Source organism: Tachyglossus aculeatus, chromosome 2, assembly GCF_015852505.1.
Source record: "Tachyglossus aculeatus isolate mTacAcu1 chromosome 2, mTacAcu1.pri, whole genome shotgun sequence".
Taxonomy (NCBI): domain Eukaryota; kingdom Metazoa; phylum Chordata; class Mammalia; order Monotremata; family Tachyglossidae; genus Tachyglossus; species Tachyglossus aculeatus.
Window position 1 is genome coordinate 65988233 of NC_052067.1, and position 14037 is coordinate 66002269.

The 14037-nt window shown below is 45.0% G+C and overlaps 1 non-coding gene across 1 annotated transcript; it reads left to right on the plus strand.

Moving 5' to 3' along the window:
- The first annotated feature begins 4420 nt into the window (after positions 1–4420).
- TRNAV-AAC lies at positions 4421–4493 on the plus strand. Its single transcript has one exon. It is a non-coding gene; the product is annotated as a tRNA-Val (tRNA).
- Positions 4494–14037: the final 9544 nt, after the last annotated feature.

Here is a 14037-nt window from a genome sequence, read left to right on the forward strand (position 1 = left end):
GGTGATGGGGAGGAGGAGAGGAAAAGGGGGCTCAGTCTGGGAAGGCCTTCTGGAGGAGTTGAGCTCTCAGTAGGGCTTTGAAGGGAAGAAGAGAGCTAGCTTGGTGGATGTGTGGAGGGAGGGCATTCCAGGCCAGGGGGAGGACATGGGCTGGGGGTCGATGGTGGGACAGGCGAGAATGAGGTACAGTGAGCAGCTTAGCAGTAGAGGAGCGGAGGGTGCTGAGGGGCTGTAGAAGGAGAGAAGGGAGGTGAGGTAGGAGGGGGCAAGGTGATGGAGAGCCTTGAAGCCAGAGTGAGGAGTTTTTGCTTGATGCAAAGGTTGACAGGCAGCCACTGGAGATTTTTGAGGAGAGGAATAACATGCCTAGAGTGTTTCCGCACATCGATAATCCGGGCAGCAGCATGAAGTATAGACTGAAGTGGGGAGAGACAGGAGGATGGGAGATCACAGAGGAGGCTGATGCAGTAATCCAGTCAGGATAAGATGAGAGATTGAACCAGCAAGGTAGCGGTTTGGATGGAGAGGAAATGGCGGATCTTGGTGATATTGTGGAGGTGAGACCGGCAGGTTTTGGTGACGGATTGGATGTGAGGGGTGAACGAGAGAACGGAGTCAGGGCTGACACCAAGGTTGTGGGCTTGTGAGTTTACAGACTAGAGGGAGAGGCAGACATCACTAAAAATAAATACATTTCAGGGATGTACATAAGTGTCATGGGGCTGAGGGATGGGTGAATTAAGAGAGCAAATATAAGTGCAAAGGTGATGCAGCGGGGAATGGGAGAAATGGAAATGAGGACCTAGTCAGAGAAGGTCTCCTGGAAGGGATGTGCCTTCTATAAGGCTTTAAAGGTGGGGAGAGTGATCGTCCGGTGGAGATGAAGAGAGAGAGAGAGCATGTGCAGCACACATGCTGTTCCCTGTCCCATTGGGAGAAGTGGAAGGAGTGAGGAGGTTGGGGGTAAGGCGACACTTCCAGCAGCCCATAAGCCTGGGAAGGGGGAAGAGGCCAGGAAAATTACATCCTGGTGATTTGGAGAAGAGGCCAATCGGAGATTTGCACACCAGTGGTCCTGAGGCAAAGCAAGCCCCTGCACGCCACTAGCATCAGTTTGGCCATTCTGAAAGCTTCCTTTAGAGGAGCAGTAATCCCAGCTGGAGAGAGGGAATGACAGGTTCAGATATCTTCCTGTGAAGGGTCGAGACTTTATTATTTATCCACCCACTCTCATCTTTCCTGCCTCCACGGGGCCTGGAATGCCTTTCCCCTCAAATCTGTCAGACTTTTGCCTTCTTCTAAACTCGCTTAAAATTCCACCTCTTCCAATAAACCTTCCCCAGTTAATTGTCAGTACTCTGACACTTAACAACCTTCCAGCTGCAGGAAGAATCAGTTCTTCTGTTCAGGTTCTCAGTCCTGATGGCAGGTCATCATCATCATCTTCCCTTCAAGCATCTCTCACTCTCCTGCACACATGTAGATATGTATATTTTAATCAATTAATTAATCAATGGTATTTATTGAGTGCTTACCATGTACAGAGCACCGTAGTAAGTGCTTGGGAGAGTACAGTGCAACAGAGTTGGTAAACATGTTCCTTGTCCATAGCGAGATTGCAGTCTAAAGTTTACTGTTCAGATTGACCGCTCAGTGTTATTTATTCTGCTTCTCCTGCTTGTGACTATTACTATGTCCGTCCTTCCCTGACCGTAAGCTCATCATGGGCAGGGAACGTGTCTGTTAACTCGGGTGTATCAAATTCTCCTAAGCACTTAGTATTGTGCTCTGTACATATCCAGAGTTTAGTAAATACCACTGATTGATTCCCATTTAGGGTATAAGTGCCTCAGGGTTGGGGAATGAATCTCGTGCCTCTGTTGTACTTTCCAACTGTTAGAACTCCCACAGTCTCATCACTTAACCTTTATGAAGTAATGGTAGTGAACCAGGTATGTCTTAAAATACATGCCCCAGAGATGCCAAGGATTAGAGTCATTGAGAAAACAAAATTATAAACATCCTAAATGAGTCATCAGGTGTTATAATTCCCTGGCCTTCCCCTTTTATCTCCCATTAACATAATTACCCACATCCGAAGCCAGGGGAGGAAGAGGAAGACAGAGTAGGAGGTGGGAGCTGAAAGAAAGCCTGGACCCTTCGTTCCTAGAGATGGAGCCTGCTAATGATGATGATGATGATGATGATGGCATTTATTAAGTGCTTACTATGTGCAAAGCACTGTTCTAAGCACTGGGGAGGTTACAAGGTGATCAGGTTGTCCCACGGGGGGGGCGGGGTCACAGTCTTAATCTCCATTTTACAGATGAGGTAACTGAGGCCCAGAGAAGGTAAGTGACTTGCCCAAAGTCACACAGCTGACAAATGGCGGAGCCGGGATTTCAATTCATGACCTCTGACTCCAAAGCCCGTGCTCTTTCCACTGAGCCACGCTGCTTCTCATGCTAATCACGCTGCTAATCACATGCTCCTCACCCTCGCTCTCTTGGGGGTCCCTGCACTCTTTCCCTAAGTGCCATTACAGCATTTATTCATTCATTCATTCAGTTGTATTTACTGAGTGCTTACTTTGTGCAAAGCACTGTAATAAGCGTTTGGAAGAGTATAACAATAAAGAGACACATTCCCTGCCCACAAGAAGCTTACACAAGCCACAACAATGCCCTCCCTCTGCCCATCCGCCAAGCTAGCTCTCTTCCTCCCTTCAAGGCCCTACTGAAAGCTCACCTCCTCCAGGTGGCCTTCCCAGACTGAGCCCCTTCCTTTCTCTCCCCCTCATCCCCCTCTCCATCCCCCTCATCTTACCTCCTTCCCTTCCCCACAGCACCTGTATATGTGTATATATGTTTGTACATATTTATTACTCTATTTATTTATTTATTTTACTTGTACATATCTATTCTATTTATTTTATTTTGTTAGTATGTTTGGTTCTGTTCTCTGTCTCCCCCTTTTAGACTGTGAGCCCACTGTTGGATAGGGACTGTCTCTATATGTTGCCAACTTGTACTTCCCAAGTGTTTAGTACAGTGCTCTGCACACAGTAAGTGCTCAATAAATACGATTGATTGATTGATTGATTACCGTGTAGAGGGTGAGGCTGACATTAATATACATAAATAAATAATTAAATGAATAAATTACAGATATGTACATAAGTACAGTGGAGCTGTGATCGGGGATGAATAAAGGGATGCAAGTCAGGGTGAAGAAGAAGGGAGTGGGAGAAGAGGAAAGGAAGGCTTAGTCAGGGAAGGCCTCCTGGAGGAGGTGTGCCTTCAATAAGGCTATGAATGGGGGGAGAGTAATTATCTGTCAGTTATGGGGAGGGAGGATGTTCCAAGGCCAGAGGCAGGACGTGGGCCAGAGGTCGATGGCCAGATAGATGAGATTAAGGTACAGTGAAGTGGTTAGCACTAGAGGAGTAAGATGTGTGGGCTAAGTTGTAGTAGGTGAGTAGCAAGGTGAGGTAGGAGGGCACAAGGCGACTGAGTGCTTTAAAGTCAATGGTGAGGAGTTTTTGTTTGATGCCAAGATGGACGGATAACTATTAGTGTGGCCTAAATTTTCAAAATGTGTGTAACTTGAAAGTGTAGCCTCTGGCCTAGGGCTTTTTGTTTTATCTTTATTTTAATTTGTAATGGTATTTGCTAAGTGCTTACTATGTGCCAGGCACTGTACTAAGCACTGAGGTAGAAACGAAACCAGGCTGGACACAATCTATGTCCCACATGTGCCTCACAGTCTCAAGTGACTTTCCCAGGATCACACAGAAGACAAGCGGCAGGGCAGGAATCAGAACCCGTGTCCTTCTGGCTCTCAGGCCCATGTTCTGTCTACTAGGCCCTGCTGCTTCTCAGGCCCAAAGAATCGATCAGTGGTATTTATTGAGCGCTTACCAAGCACACAGTAAAAGTGTGCTTACAAAGCACACAGGGTTTCAGAGAAGGCTGCTGAGCTATACCAAGAAATGAAAATGGTTTGGGATCCCGTGCTGAATTTCCCCAGGAGCAAAAAAAAAATACCTCTCGTAAGGCAGTTAAGGTCCCTTGGTTAGTTGCATATACAACTATAGGAAATGACTATGCTTCCAATTAGAGTGACAAATTACTCAGGACGGAGAGCCAGCACCCGACAGTAAAGCCGATGGTATGTCCCCAGAAATGGGAAACGGGGTGCTTGGGAAGACCTTGGCTGCTCAGCAGCCACTGCTGGAAAAGCTCAGGTCTTGAAAATTCCCTCAGAAAGGTTTTGAACAGCATGGCCCAGTGGATAGACCACAGAACTGGGAGTCAAAGGACCTAGGTTCTAATTCTAGCTCTCCCACTCATCTACTGTGAGACCTTGGGCAAGTGACTTCACTTCTCTGTGCCTCAGTTACCTCATATGGGGTTATAGCGTTTCTGTAGTGTAGTGGTTATCACATTCACCTAACACGTGAAAGGTCCCTGGCTCGAAACCAGGCAGAAGCATTAAAATTTTCAAGAACTTAGAACAGTGCCTAGCGCTTAGAACAGTGTTTTACACATAGTAAACACTTAATAAATGCCATTTTTATTATTATATGGGGATTAAGACTGTGAGCCCTAAGTGGAACAGGGACAGTGTCCAACCCAATTCACTTGTATCTACCCCAGCGCTTAGTACAGTGTCTGGCATATATTAAGGGCTTAATAAATACCACAATTATTATTATTATTATTTTGTTTAATTTTAAAAGAAAGTTCAAGCCTGAAATCTAAAAGAAGAGCCTTTTCTACAGATGAAGTCAACAGTAGCCACACACTGAATAGCCGTTTTACAAGGGTTAGGTGATGTTCTTGACTTCTCTACTTGTAAGCTGTAAGCTCATTGTGGGCAGGGAATGTGTCTACCAACTGTGTTGTACTCTCCCAAGAGATTAGTAGAGTGATCTGCACACAGTAAGTGAGCAACAAATACCACTGATTTTCTGGGCCTCAGGCTCTTAATGGTAACACCAGGAAGTCACATCTTTCCCATGTCACTGACGTGTGAGGATTAATGTTTAAAACATCTAGAAAACACCTGTCCCTTGAAGTGGCATAATTTCAAGGTGTTCTTGTTGTTGGTTATTGATTTTATCTTTGTCCCATTGCTCTCCTTTGTGCCTAGGAGGGCACTTTGGTGGACAAAGAGGTGGAAAAACTCTCACTCCATCCCACCTCAGGGATACTCACCCTCTGGGCATCTGGAAAGGCAATCAATCAATCAATCAGCAAATCAATCAGTTGCTTTTATTGAGCACTAACTGTGTGCAGAGCACTATACTAAGCGCTTGGGGTCATACAATATAACAATATAATGGACACATTCCCCACCCACAGGAAGCTTACAATCTAGAAGGGGAGACAGACATTAGTATAAATAATGAAGGTGGGAGAGAGTAATTGGCTTTTGGATATAAGGAGGGAGGGCATTCCAGGCCAGAGGCAGGATGTGAGTGAGAGGTGGGCGGTGAGATAGACGGGATCGAGGTACATTGAGAAAGTTGGCATTAGAGGAGCTAAGTGTGCGAGATGTGTATGCCCTCCCTCTGCCCCTCCGCCAAGCTAGCTCTCTTCCTCCCTTCAAGGCCCTGCTGAGAGCTCACCTCCTCCAGGAGGCCTTCCCAGACTGAGCCCCTTCCTTCCTCTCCCCCTCGTCCCCCTCTCCATCCCCCCATCTTACCTCCTTCCCTTCCCCACAGCACCTGTATATATGTATATATGGTTGTACTTATTTATTACTCTATTTATTTATTTATTTATTTATTTTACTTGTACATTTCTATCCTATTTATTTTATTTTGTTGGTATGTTTGGTTCTGTTCTCTGTCTCCCCCTTTTAGACTGTGAGCCTACTGTTGGGTAGGGACTGTCTCTATGCGTTGCCAATTTGTACTTCCCAAGCGCTTAGTACAGTGCTCTGCACATAGTAAGCGCTCAATAAATACGATTGATTGATTGATTGATTGATAGTAGTAGGAGAATGGTGAGGTGAGGTAGGAGTTGACAAGGTGATTGAGTGCTCTAAAGCCAGTGGTGCAGAGTTTCTGCCCACAATGAGTTTATAGTCTAGAGAGGGAGATAGACAGTAATATAAATAAATAAAATTACAGATATGTAAATAAGTGCTGTGGGGTGGGGAGGGAGGATGAATATGAACTCCCAGCCTCCTGTCTCTCCCCACTCCAGTCCATCCTTCACTCTGCTGCCCAGATCATTTTACTATAAAAATGTTCAGAACATGTTTCCTCTCCCCTCAAGAACCTCCAGTGGTTGCCCATCCACCTCCGCATCAAACAAAAACTCCTCACCATTGGCTTTAAAGCACTCAATCACCTTGCCCCCTTCTACCTCACATCGCCACTCTCCTACTACAAACCGGCCCACACACTTCACTCCTCTACTGCTAACCTTTTCACTGTACCTCGATCTCATCTATCTCGTCGTTGACCTCTCGCCCACGTCCTGCCTCTGGCCTGGAATACCCTCCCTCCTCATATCTGACAAGCAATTACCCCTGCTTCAAAGTCTTATCGAAGATGCACCTCCTCCAAGAGGTCTTCCCTGACTAAGCCCTTTTTTCCTCTTCTTCCACTCCCTTCTATGTCCCTCTGCCTGACTTTCTCCCTTTATTCATCCCCCCTCAGCCCCAAAGCACTTATGTATGCATCTGTAATTTATTTATTAATTTATTCATATTAATGTATGTTTTCCCTTCTAGGCTGTAAGCTCATTGTGAGCAGTGAATGTGTCTGTTAGTTTGCATTCTCCCAAGTGTTTAGTATAGTGCTCTGCACACAGTAAGAGATTAATAAATTTGATTGACTGACTGACTGATCCCACCTTGACTAAGCAGCATTTTTTGATCTCTCCTCCCTCCTCCCTCTCCACACTTGGCCTCTTGGCTTATCCCCCTGAGAGTGGAAGAGCCTGCTCTGGGGATTGAAAGAGAATCATGGATGGAAATATTCCCCTCTCCCCGAGCTGTGATTAGATCCAACAGCACGTGTGGGCAGCTCTCTGGTGAGGAGGAGACACAGACACATTGCCACAGCATGTGTGTACACATGCACAGACGCAGAAATGTACACAAATCGCCTCCCTCCTGGGGGGCTGGGGTTCAGGAGGGTTAGAAAAAACTTAATTCCCACAGAACCAGGGAGAGCTGGGAATGGTCCCAGGAGGGACAGCAGTGTAGTGGATAGAGCAAGAACTTGGGAGTCAGAATGTAATGGGTTCTAATCCCAGCTCCACCACTTGTCTGCTGTTTGGCTTTGGGCAAGTCACTTCACTTCTTTGTGCCTCAGTTCCCTCATCTGTAAAAGTGGGGATTAAGACTGTGAACCCCAGGAGGGACAGGGACTGTGTCCAACCCTATTTGCTTGTATCCACTCCAGCACTTAGTAGAGGGCCTGGCACATAGTAGGCATTTAACAAATACCACAATTATTATTATTATTGCTATTACTAGGGGTCTGGTGGCCCCAGCTGCTGCTGTAGCATAGGAGTTTCTGTTTCATGTGGAGAGGAATGAGAAGCAGAGAGGCATGGCCTAGTGGAAAGAGCATTGGCCTGGAAATCAGAGGATTCCCAGCTCTTAGGTGTACCTGCTGGGTGACCTCAGGAAAGTCACTTAACTGCTGCTCTCTGAGGAGGGAGATGATGCTCCCAGCCCCCAACTCCTCATCCTGTCTTTGCTCACTCCTCAGGATGGCTGTTAGAGCCTCCTCTATACTATAAGCTCATTGTAGGCTCATAATGTGTCTACCAATGTTGTTATATTGTACTCTCCCAAACGCTTAGTACAGTGCTCAGCACACAGCAAGCTCTCAATAAATACGATTGACTGACTGACACTGTGGAGTAATGAATGACCTGCAGCCCCTGACCCACAGTCTAAGATTGCTCACTTAATGTCAAGGGGCCAGAAAAGGTGCACTACTATATTTTCATTGATGGTGAGCCAGAGAGTCTCTCTCAAAGACACCCACACTCACAGATGCATCTCACTGTAGGCCACTCTACTGAAGAAGAACCCTGTCACAATTTATCCCATAACACTTGCTTCTCAAACCCCTTGCCTGTCCACGCTTGCCTAGAGATACACTACCTGTATAGAGAAAATCTGCTGCTTCAACTTTTGAGTCTAAGGCTTTGTTTCTCAGATATGGCCAGGCTAATGATAAAGTGGGTGCCCACCTGACTTTTATTTCTCTATGAGTCAACCAACTAATAGGAAAAGGGATGGAAGGTTGAAAAGGAAGGAAAGAGATATTATGAATCAGACAGTCATAAACCTTTAAACCAAATAGATCCAGTGCAAAGAACAGGTGGTGGGAAGAACAATATTTTTTTCTTTTTTTTTTTTCCTCAACAGAAATTCTTCTTCCAAGTATGACTCCTCATCAATCAATCTGTCAATGGTATTTACTGAGTGCTTATTGTGTGTGACCTGTCTTCTGAGCACTTGGGAGAATGCAGTATAATAGAGTTGCTAGGTATGTCCCCTGTCCATATGGAGTTTATAGTCCAAAGGGAGACACAGACATTGACATAGATAAATAAATTATGGATATTAACATACGAGCCGTGGGGTTGAGGGTGGGGTGAATAAATAGTGCAAATCCAAGTACATTCCTTTTTAATATTTTTAATGGTATTTGTTAAGCACTTACTATGTGCCAAGCACTGTTCTAAGCTTTAGGGTAGATACAAACTAATAAGGTTGGACACAGTCCATGTCCCACATGGAGCTCACAGTTTTAATAGGGAATAAAGTAATATCATTTATTGAGAGCAATGTACTGAGCGCTTAGGAGAGTAAAACAAAATTGGCAAGACATGATTTTTGCCCTTAGAGGACAACTAAAAAGATATGTCCATACGTTATAAATGGGTGCTTAGGTAACACAAAGTGCTGAATTGGAAATTGGGGGTATGGGGAGGTGCAATGGGGTGGTGAGCTGTGAAATTACTCAGGAACAGCCTCCTATGGGAGATGAGATTTCAAAACAGCCTTGAAGATGGGGAAGGTCATGGTATGCCCCATCTGATCAGGGTGGAGCTATAGGTAGAGCAAGAGGTTGATGGGAGAGATGAGAACTAGGCAGAGTGAGTAGCTTAGAGCAGTGAAGAGTGCGATCCAGGGTAGAGTGGGAGAGGCTTAAGGTTTCTTCCATATCACAACGACTACATGTATAGTGAAGATGGGACGTTTGAAGAAAATATGTCCATAGATTCTATCTGAATCGGAAACGACTCGATGGCATTTGATGACTCTGACTGGGTTCAGGGGTGGGGAAGGAGAGAACACTGATTGACTGCCTTAAAATCAAAGGAGTTTCTGCTTTATGTGGAGAGGAATGAGAAGCAGAGCAGCATGGCTTAGTGGAAAGATCATATTCCTGAGAGTCAGTGGACTTAGGTGCTAGTCCCAGCTCTTACGTATACCCACTGTGTGACCTTGGGCAAGTCACTTAACTTCTCTGGGCCTCAGTAACCTCATCTGTAAAATGGGGATTAAAATGTGAACCCAATGTGGGACAGGGACTGTGACCAGCCTGATTAACTTGTATCTATCCCAGTGCTAAGGACAGTGCTTGACACATAGTAAGTACTTAAAAAGTACCATTATTATTATTATTGTTATTAGTAATTGCTCTGTGCCTCAGTTACCTCATCTGTAAACTGGGGATTAAGATTGTGAGTGCCAGGTGTAACAGGGACTATGTCTAACCTGATTCTCTTATATCTACTCCAGCCCTTAGTATGAGTCCTGTCATGTAGTAAGCATTTTATAATTACCTTTTTGGAAAATAAAAAACAAACATTGGAGGGTTTTTTTGAGAAGTGGGAAGGCAGTGCAGAATGATGTCTTGATCCTGGAAGTAGAGTGAAGTGTGGACTGGAGAGGGGAGAGATTTGAGGCAGAGAGGTCAGTGAGGGGCAGATACAATAGTCAAGCTGGGGTACTACAAGGGCCTAGACCAGAGTGATGACAACATGGGTGGAAAAAAGGCTGCAGATTCTGAAAATGTTGTCGGGGGGGAAAGCAGGCAGGATTTCTGAGTAATTATGGGGATTGAAAGAGAGGGAGGAGTCAAGGATAATGCCAAGGTTAGGGGCTTGTGAAATGGGTGGAAGGGTGTTGCCAACTGCAATGAGAAAGTTAGGTGGAGGAGGGCATTTTGGAGGGAAGATGAGAAGCAGCAGGGCCAGGTGGATAAAGCACAGGCCTGGGAGCCAGAATGACCTGGATTCTAATCCCAGCTCTGCAATTTGCCTGCTGCATGACCTTTGGCAAGTCACTTCATTTCTCTGAGTCTCAGTTACCTCACCTGTAAAATGAGGATTAAGACTGTGAGCCCTATATGAGACATAAGCTGTGTCCAACCTGTTTAACTTGTTTCTACCCCGGCACATAGTACAGTGCCTAGCACATAAAAAGCGTTTAACGTAAACTGTTAAAAAAAAAAAGAAAATGTTCAGCTTTGGACATGTTGAGCCTGAGGGTCCTGCGGGACATAATAATAATAATAATGGCATTTGTTAAGTGCTTAATATGTGCAAATCACTGTTCTAAGCGCTGGGGAGGATACAAAGTGATCAGGCTGTCCCACATGGGGCTCAGAGTCTTAATCCCTAGTTTACAGATGAGGTAACTGAGGCACAGAGAAGTTAAGTGACTTGCCCAAGGTCACACAGCTGACAATTGGTGGAACTGGGATTCGAACCCATGACCTCTGACTTCCAAGCACGTGCTCTTTCCATTGAACTATGCTGCTGCTTCTGTAGAGATGCTTCTGTAGACATCCATGTGGAGATACTAGGAGGCAGGTGGTGAAGGGAAATTGCAGAGGAGAAAGAGGTCAGGCTAAGCAAAGCAGTTATAGGAATTATTTCCATAGAGGCAGTAATATACTATCTTAAGTACTTAGTACACTGCTTTGCACACAGTGAGCTCTCAGAAAATACCAGTCATGGATTAATTGGGTGGGGGTGGTCCTGTTTGGTCCTGTTTCCCATTCAAACCAGAGTCCAGGAAAAAAATAACCTAACTGGCCAATAGACTCCTACTGCCTGATTCTCGATATGAGCAGGGAATGTTTCTAACCAACTCTGTTACATTATACTCTCTCAAGCACTTAGAATAGTGCTCTGCACACAGTAAGTGTTCAATAAATACAATTCACTGATTGAAGCTGTCTGCCTCCCACTACTTGCCTACAGTGGAGTGGTTTTCCCCCTTGCAGGAGCTGTTTGCTTGAATGAAAAGCAAGGTAGTGACTTAGTCCACACCCCTGAAGCCTGCCCATTACAACCCTCAAACGACGGAAGTGGCAGTTTCACTTTTAACTGTTTCTCCACACTCATGTGGAACGTTTGAGAAATCCCCGGTGAGTGTCATAAAGTAATACCAATGGGGCGGGGGGGGGGGTCAAGAGATTTCCCCAACTGTGTTTATAAGTCTCTGGGGAGTTTCCGGGTCTTCAAAAACAATATTCCTAGATTTGGGAAAGAGATGGCTCATCTAAAATGCTTAGGACAGAGCACTGCTCCCAGTAGGCGTTCAATAAATGCTGTTCATTCATTCATTCAATCGTATTTATTGAGCACTTACTGTGTGAAGAGCACTGTACTAAGCACTTGGGAAGTACAAATCGGCAACATATAGAGGTGGTCCCTAGCCAACAATGGGCTCACAGTCTCATTGCATGAACTCAGCCACAGTGCAGCTTCATAGTAAGAGACGATTTTTTTTTTCTTTACTGGAAAGCTATGAGACCTAACCTAAACATTTGATCTTCAGCCCTCCATCCCATTGTTCCTTGCAGTTCACCCTTAAATACAGCTGAGAGAATTGTTCACCAAAAATGCTCCTTCTTCCATTTCTCACCACCTCCTCAGCCATCTCCACTGGCTCCCAATCACACTCTGAATTACTTGAATCTACTGTCCAGGGGCTCTCTAGATCTTTCTGCATAATCAATCAATCAATGTTATTTATTGAGCATTTATTATGTGCAGTGGCATGGCTGAGTGGATAGAGCATGGGCTTGGGAATCAGAAGGATTTGGGTTCTAATTGTGGCTCCGCCATGTGTCTGCTGTGTGACCTTGGGCAAGTCACTTCACTTCTCTGTGCCTTAGTTACCTCATCTGTAAAATGGGGATTAAGACTGTGAGCCCCATGTGGGATGACAGGCACTGTGTCCAACCTGATTTCCTTGTATCTACTCCAGTGCTTAGTACAGTACCTGGCACATAGTAAGTGCTTAACAAACACCACTATTATTATTATTATTATTATTATCATTAGAATTCAACAGAGTTAGCAGACACATTCTTTGCCCATAATGAGCTTAATTACTCTTCCTCCTCCTCCTCCTACTCATTCAGGAGTAATATTAAGCACCTATTGTGTTTATTAGTAATGGGTGAGGGGTGAAAAAGTAGCTGAGCAATGGTAGTAAAACAACTAGGGGTCTTCAAACCCCCCTTCTGGCCCTACATTCCAGCCCCAGAGGGTCCCTTGTCTGGCTCCAGGCCACTAGCATCTTCAACCTGTCCCTTGTCAGAGGTCCAAAGATAGAATTATTCCCCAGCCAGCCTCCACTTTTTTTAATGGCATTTGTTAAGAGTTCACTATGTGCCAGGCACTGTTCTAAGCACTGGGGTAGATACAAGCTAATCAGGTTGGAAACCTGTCAGGGACCTGTCCCACATGGGGCTCACAGTCTTAATCCCTATTTACAGATGAGGTAACTGAGGCATAGATCAATTAAGTGTCTTGCCCAAGGTCAGACAGCAAACAAGTGATAGAGCCGAGATGAGAACTCAGGACCTTCTGACTTCCAGTCCCGTGCTGTATTCACTATACCACGCTGCCCTGGCTCTGCTCAATGGCTCTGGGGTCTTCGTGGGAACTTATGTGAAGGAGGCAGTCAAAATAATATCTTTTCCCTCACAATAGGAAACTGACAGGACGATGATGATGACTTTTCCTTAAACTGACACATCTTGAAGACAAGAATCAATCAACCAATCAATCAATGGTACTTATTGAATGCTTACTGTGTGCAGAGAACTGTAGAAGCAGCATAGCCTAGTGGAAAGAACACGGTCCTGGGAGTCAGAGGACCTGGGTTCTAATCCCAGCTCTGCCAAATGCTTGCTATGTGATCTTCGCCAGGTCACTTAACTTCTCTGGGCCTCAGTTCTCCTGTTTCCCCCCCTCCTTAGACTGTAAGCCCCTCATGGGACAGGGACTGTGTCCAACCTAATGCACTTGTATCTACCCCAATACTTTGAACAGTGCTCACCACATAGTAAGTACTTAACAAATACCATTAAAAAAATGTACTAAATGCTTGGGAAAGGACAATATGCTAGAGTTGGTAGACATGATTACTGCTCTTGTGCAGTCTACAATCTAGTGGGGGAAATCACAATTTCTTTACGTTCTGAAACATTCCTGTTCACCAACATCTCCTATGATATGGGGGATGCTGTCTCGTAAAATCCCACAATAATAATGATGACAATTGCGGTATTTGTTGAAGTGCGTTCTTTGTGCCAAGCACTTGTCCTAAGCACTGGGGTTGATATAAGATAATTAAGTTGGGCACAGCCCCTGTCCCACATGGGTCTGACTGTCTATAAGGAAAACTCCTTTGGAGAAAACTTCGATACCCACCATGTCTGATGCCTTATGTGGACATACATGACTACAGCCAATTCACCCGACTCTGTGGCATGCTATGTCAGAACAGGTTTGTGTTAAAATAATTTTTCCTAATTCTCTAACATCATTCTACCCCGAAGGAGGAGCTATGGTGAACTAAGTGAACTGCCTAGTTTAGCGCCAGCAAGACACATCCTACATGTCCTGTGAAGCACTTATTTCAATAAATTGAGCTCTTATTGAGTGCTTAATGTGTGCAGCTGCACTGTACTAAGTGCTTGGGAGAGTATAACTGATTGGTAGACCTGTTTCCTGCCTACAAAATGCT